Here is a 21,280-nt window from a genome sequence, read left to right as displayed (position 1 = left end):
TTTTTAAGGTTGCTATGAATCTGTTCCTCTCGGCTTCCCCAATTGCATGACAATATTGAGGGAGCGGGATCTCGGGATGGGGAGGGAGGGAGGCGAGGCGGAGGTGGCGGCGGCGGCGGCGGGATCTCGGGAGGGAGGCGAGGGTGGCGGCCGGATCTCTGGACCGAGTCAGTGAGACCTGAGGCCGGCGGATTGTTTAACGGTTGGAACCCACGGTTAGGATCCATTAGAAGTCCAATAATGACTATCCCTCACCACACCACACCAAACTGTTAGGGAGGTGGAGCCCAAACCAAATGAATTTATTAGCAGTGTTGGCCCATTAGCACCCAAGCTAAGGAAGCCCAAAGAAAAATCCAAACTGTTAAAATTATTTCAGCCCAAACCATTTGCAGGGTTATTTGCACATCATCTAACTTGAACGTTTGAACCTAATTAATGACAGATGGAAGTCTGAGCGGTGGAACAAAGTCAATAAATAGAGAAGGCATCAGATACTACAGTAATTTGATTGATGAGCTTCTGTTGAAAGGTGTCCCTCACGCAAGAACCCTTGCAGCTCTTTTCTTTACTCCACCAGATGATTTTTTTTTCCTCTCTTTGTGAAGCTATGAGATGAAATGTATATATTGTCTACAGGGGTTCAACCATTTGTGACCCTTTTTCACTGGGATTCGCCACAGGCATTAGAAGATAAATACGGAGGATTCCTTAGTCCTAATATCATGTAAGCCATGTTTTCTTACTCCTTTGCAGCTCAAACATACCATTAGCTCAGCATGCATATGCAGATATGCTAAACTGGGAAGCGACGACCAGATTAGGAAGCTCTTACTGATCAATACGAGCTGATAATTTAGTTGAACTACTAGAAAGCTTCCAGTTATTAGAAAAATTGACAACATATCCTTGAGAAAAAGAACCAAAAAAGGAGAGGAAAAACTTGCCCATTGACACTGCCATTGCAAATTGATACCACTTCCTTCCTCCATGCTTAATTGTAGTTTATGCACGCACTGAGGTCACCTACTAAAATAGAACCTTTTCTGTTGCAGCAACGACTATAAGAACTACGCTGAAGTCTGCTTCAACGAGTTTGGTGACCGAGTGAAACACTGGATTACGTTCAACGAACCCTTGGCCTTTTGCGTAGCAGGGTACGCATTGGGTACGTTTGCGCCAGGACCGTGCTCGCCATGGGAGCAGGGCGAGTGTTGCGCTGGGGATTCAGGAAGGGAGCCTTGTACCCTGAGAGAAAAGTTGAGATATGATCTATTTATGATGAGTGGTTGACTGAACGATTCGAGATTTTACTGGTTGAATCCATATTTCATATATGTATGATTATGCTAACGGCTAACCGGAGGTGTTGTGTTGTGGTGTTTGTGTAAAATATATTTTGTGTGTTGTGTCTCTTGGCTTGTGATGTGCAAGTGTAGGATGCGACATGGCAGTCGACGTCATAAGGTGAAGGTCAAGCGAAAGGTTCATGTCGATGTACTAGGGCTGTGAAGGGTGGACACGAGGAGGCTTGGACCAAGGGACCCGAGGAGTCCGGGCTGAGTCATGGACGATCCACATGTAGTACGGAAGAGCAAGAGTATACTGAGATGAAGACGGCGTCGGTCGAGTCAAGCGGAACGGAGGCGAGTCAAGTAGGCAGCTTGGGAGCGGGAGCGAAAGACTTGGAGGCGTCGAAGGCTTAGCGGAGGCCGGACACGCGTCGACATCGGAGAATCACGCCTTGTGGGGCGTGCGAAAGGGTTTGACTAGTTTGACCTCAAAACCGGGGGTGAGTCACGCCTGCAGTGTGTGCAAGAGAGTTTGATCGGTTTGGCCTCAAAACCGGAGGTGAATCACGCCTGCGGGGTGTGCAAGAGGGTTTGACCGATTTGGCCTCAAAACCGGGGGTGAGCCCGGTGCGGCCAGACATCATCAACTCGAAGGACACGTGGCAATATCGCGAAGCTTGCATCGAGGCGAAGCGGAGTCGTGAAGACGTTGGGTCCTGTTGGTGCTAGAAATCGGTCAACCGAATCCCAGCGACCGACACACGACCCGGGAGAATCTGCTTAGCTCCTGTTCGGGTGAATGCCCTGGTGCGGTTCGCGCGGCGTGCCAGCCAATCTGACCTGTTGATTGGCAAGGAAGAACGCGTGTCAGGTTCTGAAATTACGATCGGCTAAGTTTCCGATCGAGAGAGTTTATCGGCGAATCGGCCGATTTACTGTGATAATGAAATCGGCTATAAGACAGCCTGATCTCTATAGCCTTGTAGACAGGAAATTACTAAAGTAATCGGAACAAAGCTTGCGATAACAACACTAGGAACAGATCTAGTCGGCAATAGATGAATCTAACGACAGAAAATAAAGAAAGCCGATACTACCGATTCCTAGCTGAATAACTGGTGATAAAAACTAGAAAAACAGGTAAAAACCTATGAATCTAGCAAATATCGATAACTAGTGAATAAATCTAAACGAAACAACAGCGATGCGCCGGAAGTTAAAGCTTAGATATTACTCGATAAACGGAACTTACAGAATCGGCCGGAGATCAAGATGATGCAGCCCTGCCAACCCGCACGAACTCGTGAAAAGAGAAAGTAATGGCGAAGTCGCCCGCTCGAAAGTAAGTACGAAGAAAAAGTAGCTTGTTGTATTGATTGGTTGATGATTACAGATTTACAAAGGTAACTATTTATAGCCCCATACAGATAACTTCTTAACCGACTAGAATTCTATCTCTAATTCAAACAGAAAACGAATATCTACAAGCACAATTCGTGCTAGATTAGTTATTCCACGCTTCGTGGGCTAACCTCCACCTTATCCTTCCATCCCTTTCCAAGCCCATACAGGCCCAATTAGTCCATCCTCCCAATCGGCCGATTCATCGGCAAAAGATTACCGATTGGGATTCTGGTGCATTCGTCCTGAACCGAGACAAAAGTCGCCAGCCGATTCCGCACTATAGCACCATTTAGCCGATTCCCAACTGTGCTCCTCCAATTTCCTTTCTTCTTGGCGCCGATTCTACTGGTGACGAAATCCGGCGTCAACACATGCCCCCCAGTTTCGGAGTAAAACACAGTCTTTTATTTCGAAATTCTTTATAACCTCCCCTCCGAAACGGCCGCAGTGAAAATATCCTTCCGTTTCGCGGTCTTCCAGCTGATCATTGCAATTTTTGAAACGGGCGCCCACGACAGCCACTACCCCCGAAAAACTCGAAGCGCCGGCGCGGTGAAAATTCCATTTCTACCCCCTCTTCAGGCATCCTATAAATAGCGCTTTACCGCACCTCATCTTCAAGCTCACGTCTCTCTTCCCAACGCGCGCGCATCCTTTTTCTTTCAACACTTTCCCTTGCCACCGAAGTTTTCTAGTTCCGGCTCCTGTTACTTATTCCCTCTTCCCTTCAATGGCGTCTCCTTCCGGTAGCTCCCCCGCACGCAATGCTCCAGCGATAGCGCCCCCGGTGGTGGTGGCGACGACCGTCACTTCATCCACAGATGAAAGAGCTCCATCAGAAATCCCAATGGCGATCCCAATCGCGGACCCGTCATCCACATCCGTATCGGCGACCACACCGATTACTCAGAACTTCATCCCGGAGGTAAATACCGAATCCTTCCCCTATCGGCAACGTATTTATCTTAGATCTGTTCCTTACATTTCCATACCCCTTTTCCTTTTTTAGGCGGTTAGGCATAGAATTACTATTCACCTCACGGGAAGTCCTGGCCTTGTTTGCCTCGGTCCTATGGGAGACCCAGATCCGGTAGATCTTATAAATTCGGAAACCGACCGGATACCCTTCAAACGATCCGATATGAACTTAGATCAATGGGTAGGTACTTTCAGATCCTGGCTGAATGAAACCCCAGGTTGGAGGGAATGGTATCAACGAATGGCTGCGTCAAAGAGCGTCTTGTGGGAAGAGCTCAAAATCGGCCAGTGCATCAACCTCTCCCTGTCTCAAATGGAGAAAAATGAGCCGTTAGTGATGGCGGCTTCCTATTTTTGGTCTGACGCACTTAATGCGTTTTTATTTGGGCACGGTCCTATGACCCCTACACTGGCCGATGTGGTCCTCTTGACCGGCCTGAACATATCTTCTCCTGATACACCCTTCCGTCTTTTGACCACAACGTCACATCGGCTGGACACAAGGGGAATCGGCGGCTGGAAAGGCTTCATCAAAAGTAACAAGAAGACCGGAACCGTTGATAACAGGGAGCACACAGCCTTCCTGATGATGTGGCTAGAAAAACACTTCTTCTGTGGAAGAGCCGCCGGTCCAACAACCAACACCCAATCCTTAGCTGAAGCACTGTCCAGAGGGGACCATATTCCTCTCGGGAAACATTTACTGGGCGCCGTGTACCACATGCTTCATCAAATCGGCACAAAACTTTCCAAGGGAGAACCGATCGGCAATCCAGGCGGGCCTTGGTGGTTTGTCAATCTATGGTTGAACCTTTACATGAGCAGAATCACCCGGCAGCCGGTGGACCATATGACGTTCCCCAATATCGAATCGGCGGAGGACCCCACCGAGCGTCGCCGATGCATGTCCTTTGGTGAAGCGGCATCAGCTTTTCCGGGTTGTGCGTATTCTGCTACAAAGGTAACCGAGTACTTTCGGTGCTTCTACAATGGATTTAATGAAGATGCAACTATTTGGTTTCCGTACCAGCGAGACAACCCAGTCTTTGAGCTCCCCACCTGCTTCGATTCGACTTCTGGTCGGTTTGATGAAGATCTTTATGAAGGGCTGATCAAACCAGGACTCCTACCAGCCAACTTCTTTTCAGGAAAGGATGCCCCTACGTACGAATTCTACAACCCGTCCACTGCAGCACGACAATTCGGCATGGGTCAACTGCCGATACAGGTGTATTTTGCTGGCCGAATCAAGTTCAGAGATGTGCTCACATCTGGCCTGGATTACGGTCGGTTGCGAGACCGAATTCCGGACTCCAGTACAATTAACTTGAATGACTGGCTATTATTTCCATTTGCCGTCCAGCCGTTCAAACTTTGGTGGGCCGAATGGAAGCAATTTCTATTTTGTAACTCAGCATCGGCATACTGCAATCTTCTGGATCCGGCCAACATTGATCCAAATGCCGAGGTACTTCTCATAGCTGATTTCTATTCTTTTCAACATGGTTGAACACTAATGTTTTTATTGTTTCTTAAGGCCGGGAATCGGACCCCTCCAACGCACAGCCGCAGCGGACGGTTAATAGAGAGCTATCCATACACCACATATCCTCTTATCGGCTACAACGCCCCGTCAGTTGACATGATCGCTGGCCGATCGAAGCAGGTTCATAAGAGGATCATCAAGAAAACCAGTCGCCGAGTCCGGGCTCGTACGGAATCGGCGGATCCTCCTGTGCTTGTATCGGCAAAAACTTTGACTGCACCACCTCCCCAGGTCACACAAAGCACCGATACTCAAGCCATCACACAAACCGGAGTAGCTGCCGCATCATTATTGTTGGAAGCTATACAAGTAAGTTCGAGCTTTACCATCTCCGATTGTCATTTTGATATTAGCTCTTCTTGACTTTGTACTTCTTAGAGCACCTCTATGGAAATACCACAATCGGCGACAACTCGACCGGACACCAATGCGCCCCTGCCCTCATCCATTGAGGTACGGTGCTTATCTTACGGATTTCCTTCGGGTATTTGCGTAATGTACTTAACCGATTCTTCGACGCAGGCCATTGGCACACCGAGCGCTTCTCGACCACCGATTTCTTCTCAGGGGGCTGGTCCGAGCACCGCGCCGATTGTCGTGGAGTCCTCTTCATCAGATGAACCTATGGCGCAGGCCACTGAGCAAGACACGACGGCTTTACAAGCGCAGCATGAAGAAATTCGCTTTAAAATGGTAAGTTCCTAAACCAGCTTTCAACCAGCCGATTTGCTCTGATTCCCTGCCGATTCACCCCTTTTCCTTATTTTCTTAGGAACAAGACTCCCCCGACAACAGCCTCTTCTCCTTCGCGGTTGCTCTTTCTGATGACGAGGAAGTCGCATCCCGCCAAGTTGCTCTGAGCTCCGTTCCTGATGACATCCGAGCTAAACTTACCAACATCCGATCCCTCCTACAAGGGGACATCGGCCGACTGGTAGAAGATGCTTCGCCAATTCGGCAGCTCTTCAGTGACGTCAGCGGACGAGTACCAGAGGAAGCGGAAGAGGCCTTGGCACCGGCGGCCTTCATCGAGTCCATGAGGATCCCAGTCTTTAGGGCCCTTCGTCACATGGCCGATCGCGCAAAACTGGCCAAGACACGTGAAGATGAAGATGCTTTCAAGCGTCAGGCTCAAGAAGCGCATCGGCGTATCCATATTCTAGAAGACTCACACCCGGCGATCATTAGTGAAATAGACCGCCTCAAACGTCGGAGGGCGGAACTTGCCAAAGAAATGGAGCAAGTGACCAAGGCAATCAGTGCCGAAGAGAACAAACTTCAAGAGTTACCCTCTGCTATTGCCGATTTGACACGGGAGAGGCAGCATTTTGCTCATGAGGCTCTGAGACTCCACCGCAGCGCATCGGAGGTCCCTGGATCGGCGGAAGAAGACCAACGGGTTCTTGACTCTGCCGATCAGATCCGGCGCCGGGCCATCACAGCTATCGATACCCTTTTGGGTAATCTGTAAAACACTGACCGTTTCGTACGAACATTTACTATCTTCTTTGACCGTCCCTTCGCGACGCCCTCTCTATTTACTGCCTTCCTTATTACCGATGGGACGTGGCCTCACCAGATTTCCATGTATTTTTCCCCATAAATATCGACCTCGGTGCCTACTCCTGATAGTATCGACTCGGCTCCCATTTCACTTTTATTTTTCTTCTCATCAGCGCGACCATTTCATCATGGCCTCATCGTCATCTTCTTCTGTTAACCAGGTGAAGCCCCGACTTCTTCTCTTAGATCTTTAGGAAAAGAATGCTTCGCTTTATCCCCTCTTTGTTTCAGCCCCAACGCCTCAGTCCGGAGCTCGTGCGCGCCATCGAGTGCATTCACTCTGAAGATCCATTGACCCCGGAGGACAAGGCGCTGATTCTGGCTCACCGAGAGGAGCTCCAAGACCACATTACCGCAGAGGCTCGTGCGGTCTTGGATTCCGTGGAGACCGAAGGTCATCGCCGATCTCCAACCGTAAGGGGTCATCATCGTGACGCGCCTGAAGATGACGTCACCTCGGCAGCCCGCGCGGTCCTGGACTTCATGGAGAGGAACGGCGGCCAGCGACTTCCCACCGATAGGACCCGTCTGCTTCCTCGGCCAGTCATCCTTGCGGCGGCAGAGGCCTCACGTCTCCGTGTTGTGAATGAGCTGGGGCCGAATGGGAAGGCATCTGAGAAGAAGAATAATTAGTTTGTTCTTTGTATTTTTTGTTCTAAGGGCGACTAATGTTTTGTCGGCCATGTAATCCGTCGCCCGTACCGAATGAATGTAATCGGCCGTTCCGGTCGACTTTATGTGCTTTTTTAACCGACTTGTATCGGCTATGTGTGATCGTGTTACGGTTGATTTCTTAGGCTCCGACCCATATACTCGGGTAATATCTTTTTAAGTACCTTCCATTCAGAGCTCTAGTGAATTCTTCTCCTTCTATTGTTTCCAAAATGTAGGCATTCCCTGGAGCGCATCTGCCGATTTTATACGGCCCTTCCCAGGTAGGGGACCATTTTCCGAATTTAGGATCTCTCGACCCGATCGGCAGAACTAACTTCCATACCAAGTCTCCGGGGGAGAATTGTTTGACTTTGACCTTCTTATCGTACCACCTGGCTACTCTCTTCTTATTTTCTTCAATACTCATCAGGGCCCTCAATCGTTGACCAGCCAAATCGTCGAGCTCCCTTTTCATAAGTGACGAGTAATCATCGGCCGATAACTGGTCCTGGAGCGAAATACGCCTCGATCCTCCCCTCGATTCCCATGGTAGTACTGCATCATGACCGTATACCAACTGATAGGGAGACAACTTGGTAGCCCCGTGACAAGCCATTCTGTATGCCCACAGGGCTTCAGTCAAGCATAGGTGCCACTTCTTCAGATATTCTTCGATTTTCCGTTTGATCAACTTGATTATCCCTTTGTTGGAGGATTCTGCTTGACCATTGGCCTGGGCGTAATACGGAGAAGAATTTAACAATTTGATGCCCATATCGGTCGTAAATTCCTCAAATTCCCCCGATGTGAACATTGTTCCTTGATCGGTTGTTATAGTCTGAGGGATGCCGAATCGGTAGACAATGTGGTCTCTTACGAAGTCGGCCATGATAGCCGATGTCACGGCTCTCAACGGAATCGCCTCCACCCATTTGGTGAAGTAATCGGTAGCCACCAGAATAAACTTGTGCTCTTTGCTTGACGGTGGGTAAATTTGGCCGATAAGGTCTATTCCCCATCCCCTGAACGGCCATGGCTTGATGATGGGGTTCATGGCCGATGCGGGCGCACGTTGGACATTTCCAAACCTTTGACATTCCTGACAACCTTTATAATATTTGAAACAGTCTTCAAGGATTGTAGGCCAATAGTACCCGTTGTTCCTGATCATCCACTTCATCTTATGTGCCGATTGGTGTGCTCCACATACCCCTTCATGAATTTCCCCCATTAGAGTCTTGGCTTCTTCTGTTCCAAGGCATTTAAGAAGAACTCCGTCGATCGTTCGGTAGAACAGATCATCTTCGAGCAGTACGTATTTGGTGGCATGAAAGCGTACTCGTCGCTCCACCTTTTTAGACGGATCCTTCAGGTAATCGGCAATTTCTTTACGCCAGTCGTCGGCAGCAAGTTCTAAGGCCATAGCACCTAGAATCGGCCGATACCCAGATGCGTGTTGGGCGAGCTTGTTTGCTTCTTCGTTGCGGTCCCTTGGAACATGCTCGATTACTGCCGATCTGAATTCTTTTAAAAGCTGTAAGCAATCTTCGTGATAAATTCTTAATACGTCATCTTTGCACTCAGCCCTTCCGGTTAGTTGATCCACAATAAGCATAGAATCCCCGAAGATCTCAACAGAATCGGCCTTGACTCCTCTCAATAGCTGTAAGCCTTTTAATACAGCTCTGTACTCCGCTTGATTGTTAGTAGCGGCGGTTTCTATCGGCAGAGAAAAATCATAGCTTGCCCCCCGAGGCGATATGAGAACGATGCCGATTCCTGATCCGACCCCGCATGATGACCCGTCGAAAAATAATTGCCAAGGCGCCAGTTCCACGAGGGCGATCTCCGGTCCACAGTGCTGGGCGACGAAATCGGCCATGACTTGACCCTTGACGGCTTTTGCCGACTCATACCGCAGGTCAAATTCTGATAAAGCTAAGATCCATTTACCGATTCGTCCTTTCAATATCGGCAGTGATAGCATGTATTTTACTACGTCATCTTTGCATACGACTACACACTCTGCCGACAGTAGATAGTGCCTGAGTTTGGTGCATGAGAAGTAAAGACACAAGCACAAACGCTCTACCGGAGGATATATTGCTTCGGCATCTAGGAGTCTCCTACTGACGTAATAAATTACCCGCTCTTTGCCTTCAAACTCTTGGACTAGAGCCAACCCAATAGCTTTTTCATCGACTGATAAATACAGTTTAAACGTCTTACCAGTTTGAGGGGGAACCAAGACTGGCGGTGAGACCAAGTATCGCTTGATATCTTCTAACGCCTTGCGCTGTTCTTCTCCCCATATGAATTCCTGGTCTGGCTTCAACTTCAGAAGTGGCGTGAACGCCTGAATTCGTCCAGATAGATTAGATATAAATCTTCTGATGAAGTTTACCTTGCCGATTAGAGATTGTAGCTCAGTTTTGTTCTGTGGGGCCACGACTTTGTTGATGGCCGCTATGGTCTTCTGATTGACTTCTATACCTCGTTCGTGCACCATGAATCCTAAGAACTGTCCGGCGGAGACGCCGAAAGCGCATTTGTTGGGATTCATCTTAAGACCGTGCTTTTTGGTACACTCTAGTACCTTTCGCAAATCGGCTAGATGTTCCTCGTGACTCTTGGACTTGACCACGACATCATCGATGTAGATTTCTACCAGGAGGCCAATGAGTTTGTGAAAAATGTAATTCATAGCTCTCTGATATGTAGCGCCAGCATTCTTCAAGCCGAAAGTCATCACCACCCACTCGAATAAACCAAGATGGCCTGGACATCTGAAAGCCGTTTTGGGTATGTCCTCTTCGGCCATAAGTATTTGATTGTATCCGGCGTTTCCATCCATGAAGCTAATAATTTTGTGTCCCGCGGCGGCGTCGATCAGTACATCGGCCGTAGGCATGGGGTAACCATCCATCGGTGTGGCCTGATTAAGATTCCTGAAATCATCGCAAACGCGCAACTTCCCATTTTTCTTGTACACCAGCACGATATTAGAAATCCACTCGGCATAACGACATTGCCGAATAAATTTTGCTTCAATTAGCCGAGTTATTTCAGCTTTTATGTCTGGTAAAATTTTAGGATTGCAACGCCGTGCGGGTTGTTGGTACGGCCGATACCCTGGCTTTATGGGTAGCCGATGTTCAACAATAGATCGATCTAAACCGGGCATCTCGTGATACTCCCAAGCAAAACAATCCTTGAATTCTTTTAATAAATTTGTCAATTTACACTTATACTCTGGATCTAAATTTGCACTAATAAAAGTCGGCCTTGGTTTGGTCCCGTCACCTAAGTCTATCATTTCTAATGAATCGGCCGACGTGAATCCGTGCCCTAGCTTCCCATCTTCTCGGACGAACTGATCCATCTATTCTGAGTCTTCGGAGCCGACTGCTCGGATCGGCTGTAGGCCAAAATCGGTGACCTTCAGGAAATCGGTCATAAACACCCTCCCTGATATGCACCTGACGGTTTCACAGCTCCATTGCTGTGCGTCGGCTGCTGCGATGCTGTACGCGGAGTCGGCTTTGACCACCTCGATGTTATCGCCGACCCATTGTACGAGGCACTGATGCATAGTTGACGGGATGCAGCAGTTTGCGTGTATCCAGTCTCGGCCAAGAAGCATATTATAGGACCCTTTGCCATTAATGACGAAAAACGTGGTAGGAAGGGTCTTACTGCCGATGGTGAGGTCGACGCAGAGAGCACCGCGAGCGTTTGACACCTTGCCTTCGAAGTCCTTGAGCATCATGTCCGTCCTGGTTAGGTCGTCGTCGCTCTTCCCCAGCTTCCGGAGCACGGCATACGGTATGATATTGACAGCAGCTCCTCCGTCGACCATCAATCTAGTGAGGGGGCGACCGTCAACATGCCCTTTAAGGAACAACGCCTTCATATGTTGTCGTTCGTCATCTTCGGGCTTTTCGAACGTGGCCATCATTGGCTCTAAAGCCAACCGTGCTGGCTGTTCCTCTATCGCCGATACGTCTTGTTGATCGGCGAGGGTCATGAACTCCATCGGCAGTATGAAAACCATACCGATCTCAGCTGCCGATTCATCACCCGCCGACTCATTGTTTCCCTTGTCGTTTCTTTTGGGGCGCCACACCCGAGGCCTCCCTTCCTTCTTGTCCGTTGCGCTCTCTTCTTCTTGCTGTTCCCATTGGCGGAGACGTTGGATCCTCCGTTTTTGTGATTTGGTCAAACCATCGGGGCACCACCTGGGGTTTATTGGCCTCCCTTCTTTCCTGGCGCGTTCCCACTCCGGTTCGCGTCCTAACGGGTTCTCGTCCGTCACCCGAGCATCGGCCATGTCTTCGAGCCGGCTGTGAACGCTGGCTTTGTTGTTTGACTGATCATGTCGATCAGCCCTGCCCCCTGCCTATCATGGCGTCTATCTTCCGACCGATCATATCGGTCACTTCTGCCCCCCAGCCGATCACGCACGGGAGGGCGCTGGTCATCTTGGTTGCGCCAATTCCTGCTGATCGGTTCTGGCCTTCCGTCCCTGGAGCGAGACCTGTTGAACGGCCGATTGCCTCGATAAGGACTGTTACACTCTGGGCAAGTATTGGCCGATGATAACCTGAGGTTGTTTTCCCAACAATGAATGAAGAACGGGCATCTCCAGTGCTCCTCGTGCCGACGCATCGCTTCTTCTCGGGACCTTGAGCGTTCATGTTGTCGTCGGTACTTTTGGAGCAAGAACTGGGAGGTAATGCGTGGCCCTTCTGACTCACCATCATCGTCCTCCATTCGCTGCTTTCCCTTGACATCTTCAGACGTAGCTTGATTTCTGGGATCGACAGCGCCACTCTTTTTGGCCGACTCGGACGTCAGCACTTTTGTTTGGAGAGAATTCTTTCCCGTATCAACCATGTTGGTAGGAAAGGGGTGCTGGTCGATCTTCATTGGTTTGGCCGATTTTGCCGGTACTTCAAATTTGAGTCTGCCTTGCTCAATGGCCGACTGTATTTGTTGCCTGAAGATTTTGCACTCGTTGGTATCATGTGACGTGGCATTGTGCCACTTGCAATACTTCATCTTTTTTAATTGTTCGGCAGAGGGTATTGTATGGTAAGGCGAGAGTTTAATCTGCCCTTCCTGGAGTAGAAGATCGAAGATTTTATCGGCTTTAGTTGTATCGAAACCGAATGCTTCCGGCTCCTTTTTGCCGAATGGGTATGAAATCGGCTTCTTTCCCTTAATCCACTCCGCAAGTCCGATTTCGACATCTTCCTCATCCTCTAAATCTTCCAGGAATGCCACTTTCTTCTGGAAATTCCTTCGCGGATCGAATGGACGCACTTCCTGTCCGGACAATCGCTGAACAATCTGGCTCAGGCTCTCGAACTCTTGTGAGGCATATTTCTCTTTAATGTGTGGCAGAAGGCCTTGGAAAGCTATATCGGCCAACTGCGCGTCGGTTAGAGCCAAGGAGTAGCATTTGTTTCTGATTTCCCGAAACCTCTGTATATACGAGGGTATCGGCTCATCACTTCTTTGCCGGAGGCTAGTCAAGTCGGACAGCTTCATTTCATGGACCCCGGCATAGAAGTACTTGTGGAACTGTCTTTCTAGATCGGCCCACGTGATAATTGAGTTTGGTGGCAAAGTTGTGAACCATTGGAAGGCCGATCCAGACAAGGATGACGAGAACAACCGTACCCGCAGGGCATCTTGCGTAGCTGCCTCCCCGCATTGGATGATGAATCTATTCACATGCTCTACGGTCGAAGTGTCATCCATCCCCGAAAATTTGGTGAAATCAGGAACTTTGTACCGATGGGGGAACGGTAACAAGTCATATGTAGAAGGGTATGGTGTTCTATAGGTATAAGTTTGCATTTTCGGCTTCAAGCCGAATTGTTCTTGCATTACCTCCGCAATTTGCGCCGACCAATCTGGTTGTTGCTGGGGAATAGTTGGCTGCGGTATCGGCACGTGCTGATAAATCGGAGGCTGAACAAAAGGAGATTGATGAAAAGGTGGTATCTGAGTATAAGCCGGCGGTGTAGTAAAGGTTGGCTGTTTGAATGAACCACTCGTTTCGTCATATAGCATGAGCTCTGACGTCTTGTTGACCTCCGGAGCGACAGGCTGGTATGGTGGTATGGTCGGCCGGGTGGCCGTTTGGGAGGGTGTCTGGAACGGAGGATTTCCTTGACTGGCCGATTGATTCAGACCGGCCGCGTTTAAAGGTGCCCCCCAGGGTGAAGGGCTGACTGGAGGGAATGGTGCAGAGGACAGTTGGATGGAACCATATCCCAAAGGAGTCGATGACGCAGAAGCACCGGATCCTCCAACAGAAGATTGGATCGGCTGTGAAGCCGGATAAGCCTGATTCGGTGGAATCGGCTGAAAATACGTCGGTCCCCTGTATCCTTGAGGTATGCCTCCGGCGAAGGAGTTGACAACGGCATTGTGCACCATGTTTGAAAGCACCGGGGATTGATTGATGAAGGCGTGATGAAGAGATTGTTGAATCATATCGGACATTTTATCCGAATCCTCAGAAATTGTGATCTGACGGGGAGTAGGGAAAGGAGTTTTCTTAACAGTTTCCCCGCTCCTGGAACGACTGAAGGATTTTAAGCAAGTTTTCCGGATTTGTTCCATATACTTATTCAGATCTTCCTTTTGGTCGTCCTTTAGATCTGCTTCCGTCACTTCGATGACGTTATCTTCAGAAACTTCAGCAGTTTTCGACATGATAGCGGTTGTATTTGTCCCACTGGGCGTGCCAAAAGTGTGTTGGTGCTAGAAATCGGTCAACCGAATCCCAGCGACCGACACACGACTCGGGAGAATCTGCTTAGCTCCTGTTCGGGTGAATGCCCTGGTGCGGTTCGCGCGGCGTGCCAACCAATCTGACCTGTTGATTGGCAAGGAAGAACGCGTGTCAGGTTCTGAAATTACGATCGGCTAAGTTTCCGATCGAGAGAGTTTATCGGCGAATCGGCCGATTTACTGTGATAATGAAATCGGCTATAAGACAGCCTGATCTCTATAGCCTTGTAGACAGGAAATTACTAAAGTAATCGGAACAAAGCTTGCGATAACAACACTAGGAACAGATCTAGTCGGCAATAGATGAATCTAACGACAGAAAATAAAGAAAGCCGATACTACCGATTCCTAGCTGAATAACTGGTGATAAAAACTAGAAAAACAGGTAAAAACCTATGAATCTAGCAAATATCGATAACTAGTGAATAAATCTAAACGAAACAACAGCGATGCGCCGGAAGTTAAAGCTTAGATATTACTCGATAAACGGAACTTACAGAATCGGCCGGAGATCAAGATGATGCAGCCCTGCCAACCCGCACGAACTCGTGAAAAGAGAAAGTAATGGCGAAGTCGCCCGCTCGAAAGTAAGTACGAAGAAAAAGTAGCTTGTTGTATTGATTGGTTGATGATTACAGATTTACAAAGGTAGCTATTTATAGCCCCATACAGATAACTTCTTAACCGACTAGAATTCTATCTCTAATTCAAACAGAAAACGAATATCTACAAGCACAATTCGTGCTAGATTAGTTATTCCACGCTTCGTGGGCTAACCTCCACCTTATCCTTCCATCCCTTTCCAAGCCCATACAGGCCCAATTAGTCCATCCTCCCAATCGGCCGATTCATCGGCAAAAGATTACCGATTGGGATTCTGGTGCATTCGTCCTGAAGCGAGACAAAAGTCGCCAGCCGATTCCGCACTATAGCACCATTTAGCCGATTCCCAACTGTGCTCCTCCGATTTCCTTTCTTCTTGGCGCCGATTCTACTGGTGACGAAATCCGGCGTCAACAGGTCCGTTCGATGTACCGATAAAAAGTTGGACAATTTTACCCCTATATGGTAATTGAGTTTTATGCTTAATGTAAGGGTATTCTGATTATTTGCTAAATACCTATATATATATGAGAGTGGCCTGTTGGGACAACTATACATCTCAGGTTTCTTTGGTGGTAGGCTTCTCATTTTGTTTATGAGAGTCTTTGAGGGTGAGAAAGGGAGAGAGATGGGGGATCTTTGATTTGATCTTTTTGTTATCTTAGCTTTGATTGTGCTAGCTTGTAACTGAACATGGTGGTGTAATCCAAAGTTCAATTTCGTGACATCTTGTTCCTTCCCATTTGAATCTGAAATTTATCGTTTTCGGGTTTTTTTAGCATTTTCATGGGATTTTTTTCCTTGTGTTTGAGCTCAAATCCCGCGAGATTTGTTAGGGAAATTTATTGCTAGAATCTTTCTGAGAAACTTTAATGTGATCCCCTCAAATCCCTCACGAATTTAAGTTGGATTTGAAGTTTTCCCAAAACCGTGCTCTTGTAGGGTGTTCGGTTTTCTCCTAAATCCACGGTGAATACTTGAGCTTTTCGAAATCTTTTCCTGGATCTATTAGCCATTGAGGAGGTGCTTGTATTGCTCAAGTTTTGTTTTGATCCACGGTGTTTTGAGAGAGAACTTTTCGTTTGAAGTTCGAGCTTGATCTTCGTGTTCTTCCCTTCTCTTTGTTTTGGTTCGTGTGCAGGGGAAGGAGCCGAGCGCGTCGGGCAGCAGCACGCGGTGCCCACGCGCACGCGCAGCAAGCTGCGCAGCGGCCCAGCGCGAGTGGAGGCCCAACGCCAGCTGGATCGGCAGTGGCCCGGGCGTGCAGGCCACTCAGCAGGCGACCGCCAGCACGGGCCTGTGCAGCTGCGGTCTACGAGGCAGGCAGCGGCCCGGCTAGACGAAGCAGGCCGTCCCAGGCCACCCAGCCAGGCGCAGCAACCGGCCCAGGCAGGCGTCCAGTTCCTGGTGCAGCAGCTCAAGGCAGCAGGCGCCACCAGTGGCCCATCCGACCCCGCTCCAGCGCATCAGGTGAGCAGGCAGCAACAGCAAAGGTTTCTGCTTGCAGGTTTATGCATGTCACTTTCAGTGAACAGTGATCTAATCATTGGCTTCATAATTTATTTCTTGTCTGCTTGCTTTAGCTCTTTTCACAATCGGTATGAAGTAATTAGTTAGGGAACACCCGCTAAACTTAAGCCTAATTAGTCCATGATTTGATAATGTGGTGCTACAGTAACCATTTGCTAATGATGGATTAATTAATTCGTCTCGCGAATTAGACTCCATCTGTGTAATTAGTTTTATAATTAGCTCATGTTTAATCCTCCTAATTAGCATCCGAACATCCGATGTGACCCTACTAAAGTTTAGCACCTCATATCCAAACACCCCCTTAGTACTTTCACCTGCTAAGCCTTTAATTAATCCTTGCATGCTTTGATAAGGTTTAGCAGTGGTTGTGCAAGCTTTTCGGTACCTCGCCTTGCTTTGCTTCTGCTACGCTTTGAGCGTCTCTAATTGTTCCTAAGGTGAGTTTGTTACGAGTTGACTTGTGTCATCTTGGTGATTAGACGCGAGATGTGTTTGGGGTGGCAATCAGGATGTAGGCCTTATTCTTGGAGAGAATTTATAAAGGCTCCCATTCACCCCCCCCCCAATCTAGTCGCCCATCCCGGTCCTTCAATTGATATCAGAGCTTGGTTAAGGATCATACCACCTTAATCGGCTTTGTGATCCACGAAGCGACAAGCAAAAGGACGATTTTGCTTGTGGATTTGGTTTTCGTGATTTGAGCTTGCTTTCGACTAATCCTAACCAGTGCTTTGAGCTATGGCACCAAGCTCTTGTTCTATTGGTTCTTTGTCCTTAGGTGGTACGATTGCATTTAAGGATGACCACAAGTGGAAGAAGCGTGATAAGCTGAACAAGGATGATGAAGCGAAGGTATTGATGCGTTTAATGGAAAAGATGCCTCAAGAAGATGATCTTCGACACAAGCTTCACAAGATGAGTAAAGATAAACTCTCCCAAGGTATAATTGGTTTGTTCACTCACCTTTGTGCTCATGGCAGGACGATTATGGAGCTTAAGAAGAATTTGGACATGTCTAGACTTGATAATATATTAATATGAATACTTCAACTTCTTGCAAGTCTAACTTACCTTTGCTATGCAAATCTTATGATGCCTTGCTTATTGAAAATGAGAAATTGAAAAGAGATGTCTTTCTTGGTGACAAGCAACTTGAATATCATAGAAACTTATTTGATGAGCTCTCAGTTGATTATGCTTTAAAATCTTAAAATGACTTGTTGAAAGCTCATGCCTATATGGCATGTAATTCATGTGTTGCTTTGAATGATCCTGCTAAGGTTAGAGATGAAGTTATTTTGTTAAAGTGCAATGCTTCTTTGCCATGTAGCTCATGTGAGTATTTGCATGTTGAAATGACTAAATTAACATTGACTCATTCCACATGTGTAGAACAACTTTGAAGGTTCCCATTCACCAACCCCCCGGGTCGCCCGTCCCGGTCCTGCATGCCACCATCTAATACTCGCCCATGCGGAAACTGTCCGTTTGTACAAAGAAAAATATCAGGTAAGTGATGAATTCTCATGCAGATGCAACTTATGAACAACTGATGGAATGATGATTTGTGGTCGATTGATATTTCAATGTTTGTGAACGGAAATTTAATGGATAGGTTGACATGGTGCAGAAGCTAGCTATTTCTTCTAGTCTATGGATATATTCAGAAGTTGTACAGTTTAATAGGAGAACAGAGGTTCTAAAGCTTACAACACCATGATGTGTTTTGGGCCTTAATAAATTGAAAACGTGATGCATCCTATTTCCAAATACAAATTCATTTAAGCTTGTTCTTAGTCATTTTTATTTATGACTATTTCATATAGATTGACAATATAAGAATGATCTAATCAAATTCATCATGAAAAACTTACATTACATATAACATATTTATATTGATATTAGTCCAAGTGTCATACTGGATACCATCCTTCCTAATAGACGTATATAACATCAGAGGGAGTGATTGGTTATTCGATAAATAAGCGTGTATCCAGAATGTATTGCTTAGTTTGTTAGCCAAATAATGACATTCCGATCGTGGCAAACAGGGTTAAGCAGAGGGGAAAGATTGAATGTCATTATTTGGCGAACGACCATTAGTCTGACATATTCAATGTCACATTGCAGGCTGTGCAAAAGGGAAAGATTGGAATAACTTTGGTCACAAATTGGTTTCTTCCTTTCTCCCGATCTAAATCTGATGGTCATGCAGCCAGACATGCCTTAGACTTCATGTTTGGATGGTAAATTCCATATTGCCCTAAAAAAGAGTCATTGTCAAAGTTTGTAGTAGGATCAAAATTTTAATAGGAATGTGCTTTAGGTTTATAGACCCCCTCATTTCACTATCCACTAAGCATGAGAAGATTGGTAAGAAAATGCTTGCCGCGGTTCACAAAGGAACAATCTGAGTTGGTCAAGGGTGCATTCGACTTCATCGGACTCAACTACTAAACTGCAAGCTACGTTGATAGCCTTCCTCCATCAAATGGCCTCAACCTCAGCTATACCACTGATTCTCGGGCTAATCGTACCAGTGAGTCACCTCAATGATCCTTGTGTCACCTCAATGAATCCAAGGATCATTAGTTCCTATTATTGATCTCATATTAAAGAAGAGAGTATTTGAATCCACATGACATTTTATTGTTGCAGAATTCTAGAACAAAATAGAGAATCTTTTTTAACAAAACTAAGGATGTCATCTATATTAGATTGAATCATCTGCTTGAAATGTTTCTTTAGCAACATTTGAGATTGTTTTGGAAGCACAAGCATTTCCCTCCTTTTCTGTTGTCGATATACAAGTACTAACTTCCTTCTATTTATTGTTAGGTGTGCGAAATAGTGTCCCTATAGGTCCTCAGGTAAACATACAAAGCAAATTATTATAATAGAAATAACAGTGATCTCCCCTCTCCTGAGCACAATTTCATAATGCCCTTCCGAAAGCATGGTAGCAGCTCCCAGTAATAAAGTTATGAACAATTTATCAACAAAAAAAAATGTTACAGCATTGGTTCAACATGTGCCTTCCTGTCCATAAATATTCAATAAAAAATAAAACCTTCACAGCTTGATTTCCTTTTTCAATTATGTGCTTGATCTGTTGATATATTTTTATTTTCAAACCAATATTGTGATTTCTCATGACATTTGGCAGTGCTACTGTGTGGTAAGGGATAGTAAGCACTAGGAATTTTGCTCTGCTCTGCTCTCCCTCTTATGTGTGACGATTCATTTCCATAAATGGGGTTTATGCAGGCTGGTACTTCTTGGATCTACATGTACCCTCAAGGCTTCCGTAAGCTGCTGCTTTACGTTAAGGAAAACCACGGCAATCCTCCGATCTATATCACTGAAAACGGTAACTTCTGTTGATACATTTGCTTCTTTAATTTGCTATCAGTAGATTGGGTTATTTCTTCGCTCTTCAAGGAAGAATGACAGACAGAGAAGGATAGCTGAAAATATTTTACTCTGTATTTCAGGAGTTGATGAAGTCAACAACCAGAGTCTACCTCTCCAGGAAGCCCTGAATGATGACACCAGGATAGAGTACCACCACAAGCACCTCCTTGCCCTGGAAAGCGCTATAAGGTCAGAGCTCCAGTAGTCCATGTACAGTTCATTCATGCAACGCAAAGAAACGCCGGAAAACTTCAACTTGCTGCTAGCTGATATGATGGTGCATCATTGCATCTGACTAGTGAGTCACTGCATGCAGGGACGGGGCAAACGTGAAAGGATACTTCGCGTGGTCGCTGCAGGACAACTTCGAGTGGGCGAGCGGCCACACGGTCCGGTTCGGGATATACTTCGTCAACTACACAGATGGCCTCAAGAAGTACCCCAAGAGCTCTGCACACTGGTTCAAGGAGTTCCTCAAGAAATAGGCATGGTCGCATGGAAGACAATGCTAAACAATAAGCATGCATTAGTGTCGACTGGTAACAAGAAAATTGAATAAAGTGTGCTCTTGTTGCAGCGTAAAAGAAAATTATTCTCCATGCACAATAAATCAATAATAAAGAATAAGTTCCCTGTTTGAAGTTGATTCAGATTTCAGAGAGACACCAGACAGGTCTGAATGTTTAAATCCTCTGTTGAGCAGCTGGCTGTCTTGTAGGCTTGTAGCCATGGGCCGGCACATACGACTGCATGTCAAGGTCCCAGTTCCTGAATTACACAAGCCCACAAGCGGCACCGTACAAGGTTTGAGGGGAGAATGATGCCTGCGCGGGACGCCGCTGCCGCCGTGCCGAGCGCGAGCAGCCGCGACCGCTGTGGAGCCGAGCCGAGCCTGTCTTCACCTCCTCACCACGTTCAATTGCTTTTCTTTTTTTTTCTTTTGAGCAACGCGTTACCTCAGGTGGTCGGCAGATTGTTCAGGCAGCTCGTGCGCGGCCAATTTGCGAAAACGGTGTTGGATTTGTATCTAATTAGGGCCCGTTTGAAAGGGTTTTTGCCAGCCGGCTCCAGATTCACCTGCTTTTCGCAAGCCAATGCACACTATTTCGTAAATCAAGGCAAAGATGAACCGGAAGCTGAATGAAACCAGATTTTTTTTTCACTGGAGAAGCCATTTAGGCCCTGCTCCTTGCTTACGAGGAGTAGTTTGGGATGAGTGACCCCCAATTTATTCGAGTCGATGGTCTTATGATATGCCACGCATAAGTAGATACAAAGGATCAATGCGATGTAATGTAAAACAAAAATCAAAGAAAAGGTAATTGGGTCATGTGTGCTGGCCCATCTCGCCCACTACAAGCATGCCTCTCTTTTTTCATTTTAAAGAACAATGTTGAAATGCACCACAGTTGACGCATTTTTATGATGAATGATATATTGACACGGTGTTGAAAAATTAATATGGGAGCTTTGGGATTGCACGAGC

The 21,280-nt window shown here is 47.0% G+C and overlaps 1 pseudogene; it reads left to right on the top strand.

Annotated features, from left to right (window-relative positions):
• The first annotated feature begins 438 nt into the window (after window positions 1-438).
• On the top strand, window positions 439-20,279 carry LOC101776830 (annotated as a pseudogene).
• Window positions 20,280-21,280: the final 1,001 nt, after the last annotated feature.

Source organism: Setaria italica, chromosome VII (assembly GCF_000263155.2).
Source record: "Setaria italica strain Yugu1 chromosome VII, Setaria_italica_v2.0, whole genome shotgun sequence".
In the NCBI taxonomy this organism is placed as follows: domain Eukaryota; kingdom Viridiplantae; phylum Streptophyta; class Magnoliopsida; order Poales; family Poaceae; genus Setaria; species Setaria italica.
Note: the sequence above shows the minus strand (reverse complement) of the source record. Positions and strands in the feature narration are given on the sequence as shown.